Source organism: Mustela erminea, chromosome 16 (assembly GCF_009829155.1).
Source record: "Mustela erminea isolate mMusErm1 chromosome 16, mMusErm1.Pri, whole genome shotgun sequence".
Taxonomy (NCBI): Eukaryota; Metazoa; Chordata; class Mammalia; order Carnivora; family Mustelidae; genus Mustela; species Mustela erminea.
In genome coordinates, this window is record NC_045629.1 from 84,153,547 (window position 1) to 84,157,152 (window position 3,606).

At 59.8% G+C, this 3,606-nt stretch overlaps 1 long non-coding RNA gene across 1 annotated transcript; it reads left to right on the forward strand.

The window, feature by feature from the left end:
* LOC116574725 lies at nucleotides 1–3,115 on the forward strand. Its single transcript, XR_004279459.1, has 2 exons — nucleotides 1–1,020; nucleotides 2,473–3,115. It is a non-coding gene; the product is annotated as an uncharacterized LOC116574725 (long non-coding RNA).
* The last annotated feature ends 491 nt before the right edge of the window (nucleotides 3,116–3,606 follow it).

Here is a 3,606-nt window from a genome sequence, read left to right on the forward strand (position 1 = left end):
AAATGAAAAGGAACTGTGTGCATTAAAAAAGAACACATAGTATTTTAAAAGGAAAATTTCAAAATGAAACATTGGAAGTTAAATGTGAGAGTCAAAATTCAAAACAAATTAGCGAGTTGGCTGAGAGGTGAAGTGGGGAAATCTTTTCTTAAAAAGAAAAAGGCAAAGAAGCAGGTGAGGAGGTAGACAGATGAGGCCTGATGAGTTCCAGGAAAAACCAGAACATGGTGGGAATGGGATGGCCAGAGACGGCATCATATTCTCCCCAGGCCTGACAGTCCCACATCGCAGCAGCAGAAGCACCTGCCAGCTCCCCCTGCCGCCCAGTGACAGTACTCAGGGCATCCCTGGCCGTGTGTGCAGACCCCACGGGGTGACGAGGCCTGGGGAAAACCTCTTCGCACCGTGTCACAGACAGAAGACAGTGCAATGAGGCTCTAACAATTACACGAGAAAATAATTTGCAGCCTAGAAGTTGACCCGTGTTCAGATCACCAGTCAAGTATTTTCAGAGATGCAGATTCACCAAAAATGCTTCATGACGTCTTGTGGAAGCGTGCTCCGGGAGACACTAAGAGGAGATCTCCGAAACAAGGGAGAGACTGAGAAAGAGGAAGGGGAAGGCTCCAGCAGACTCTCTCGGGGGAAGAGCAGAGGTCTGTGGCCAGCTTTGGTTTCCCCCAGCGCACCCTGCGGGCACAATGATTCACTGTCCTTGCCCATGCAGAATACACTGGCTCCCTTCACGGCCCCCACAGGTCTCCACCTTTCATGGCACGCTCAGAGGCCGATGGGCATCTCGGGATCTTCATCAGGTCCGGAACGAGAGGAGATGCGTCTTGAGCCAGAGACCTATCAACAAAAAAGAAGTACCTGACCGCTGGCAAGAGAATTTAAGCCCCCTCCCACCCCATGAACGCCTCGAGCTACAGAACCTGGAGGGAAAGCCTGGCCAGGGGCACTCGGCAGCCTCACCCCGGGACACAGGCTCAGGGCCGTGCCGTCCTGTCTGTTCAGCAGGTCTGAGGGGTCCCTGCCCAGCGTGGGGACAGGGTGGGCGTGGCACACGGGTCTCTTGTGGGAAGACCGGATCCTTCCCTGAGTCAGGGCTTGGGGTCCACCCTCTTTAGGGCCCCCTCTGCTAGTGCCAACACCCTGCACATCCTTAGGCACGTTCCAGAGGGGGGACGGGTGGGAACATAGCCACGGCCCGGTTCCTGGCCAGGCTGCCAAGTGGCACCGCCTCCTGTCCCTCCTGTGAAAAAAGCCTGAGAGCTGGAAGGGACATGCTTCAAAGGATGGGCCGCGTGTGTTGGTGATCTTCTGTGTAACTGCAACAGACGCTTGCACAAATAGCCCATTGTACAAAATCCCCAATACTGCTTTTATACTTGGGGGGGGGGGATGCAAAGTAAGTCGCAGTGAGGCAGAGACGTGCCCTTAGAATTCAAGGTCTTGGATTGCCGGGTCCGGAGCCCATGGAAACTTCCCCCTGCACCTCCCGTAAATCTCCACAGACAGCCGGGCCTCAAACTGGCAGAGAAGACCAGGGTTCTTGGGAAGAGCCGGGACACAGGTCAGGACACCAGGGTCACCAGGACCTCCTGCCCCACAGCACAGCCACCCCTCCAAGGGTGCAGAGGGACCTGCTGGGGCCAGCGTCTCCCGCAGCCACCACGTGGGGCTCACGAGCGACCCGGCTTCGCTCACACACAGCGAGCAGGCTGAGTGCCTCCTGCCTGGGGAGGGGGGTCGGGGTGCAGGCGGCCTGATACTCATGGTCACCCCACCTCCCCCGGCTCCGTGTCCCAGAGGCCTCAAGGAGGGAGGAACAAGACAGGAGACTTGGCATCAGACGATCAGCGGCGCCCATTCTAGGAAGGGCCTCTGCTGACCATGGGGACTCAGGGGCCAAGCTGGAGCCTGTGAAGCAGGTGACACAGATCCAAGGGTCCAGGCAGCTGAGGCCGGGTGTGGCCAGGGCCCCAGACTTGCTCTCCTCCTGCCTGGAGTCCGCACGCTCCATCTCGGGCTGCTCCCCAGCTTCTCCAGCACTCTGGCAAAAGTAGGGAGGGCCACACTTCTGACCTGGCCCCGGCCCGCCCACTGCCCAGACAGGATAGGGGAACCCCGGGAGGCAGGGACTCTGCCCGTGCCTCCAAAGAGCCCTTACCAGGGTGGAAGCAGAGTCATTCTGGCCAGGCTTCACAGAGAGGGTAAGTGTGGACATCTGATGGGCAAAGGCCATAGCCAGAGAGAAGAGGAGCAGACAGAGGAGCCGGTCCGTGCCCGAGAAGATGCTCAGCTCTGTTCTGCCTATTTGTTTTTTTTTTCAGGAGTGGGCAGCAAAGTGAGGTTTCCTGAGCAATAGCGAAGGGGTTAGCACAAAGCTCCCAGAGGTGGAGGGGACCTGAGGGGGTTGCCCTCTGTTTGCCTTTTATATATGTATTTACCGATGTATTTATTTAACAGAAGGAGCGTGAGCACAAGCAGCAGGGGAAGCAGCTCCCTGCCGAGCCAGCTGGGAGCCTGACGCAGGGCTCCATCCCGGGACCTGGAGATCACGACCTGCGCTGAAGGCAGACGCCCCGCCATGTGAGCGGCCCAGACGCCCCATCTGTTCCCCTTTTAAAGGAAAATCAAATGTGTTGGACAGGCCGAGGCTGTGGGGCAGACCCCCGCTGCGCACGTGGACTCCGGCCCCAGGCCTCCTCCGGGAACTCTGCTCCGGACACGCATGTACGTGGACATGATGCCGCAGCTGCCAGAGCAGCCCCCAGAGGCTGGGGAAGTGGGCGTCCCTCCCGAGACGGCCAGGAGGCTCCCCGGCCAGGGCCACAGGAGGACGGGAGACGCTGGGCCGCTGCTTCTGTGGAGCAACGGGCGGGTGGGGCCACACACCAGAAGCTTCCCAGCAGCTGCCTCTGGGGATGGGGAGGTCGGGGCGGGGTGCAGCCTGTCCCCAATGGCACGGGGACATTCTTTGATCTGACCACTTACCATTCCCCACGCGCACGCCCCACTACTAAAACCTCCCTCTCTCCCTCTGGCTCCCGCCCCCCGACCCCCACTTGCTCACGAGCACACTCTCTAAAGGATTACTAAATAAATCTTTAAAAAAATAAAGTTGAGTGTCCGAGGTGTGCCGATCTCCACTCCCCTTTGTGGCCATGTGACCCTGAGCAAGTCAGCAACCGCCCGGGAGCCCGGACTGCCCTGATAGAGGCCGACAGGGTCCCCTTCACCCAGGCCGCACCAGAGGCCGAGCAGCCACGGAGCATGCGCGACAGCGCGCAGGGTCCGCTGCACCCAGGGAGCCCACATCTGGGGCGCTGCAGGCGCGGTCGGTCGAGCGCCGGATTCCTGGCTCCTGCTCGGGCCGCGACCGGGGGGTCTGGGTCGAGCCTCGCCGTGCCCCAGGCCCAGCTCCGAGCTGGCTTCAGACGCTCTCTCTGCCCCTCCCCGCCAAGATAAACAGATGAACCTTAACACACACACACTCGAAAGCTGCTCCTGCACCCGAACATTCAGGAGTTACCCTCCAGGCCTCCCGCCGGCAGGTAGGGCTCCCCGCACCTAACGCACCGCTCTCCCCGCGCACGCCCT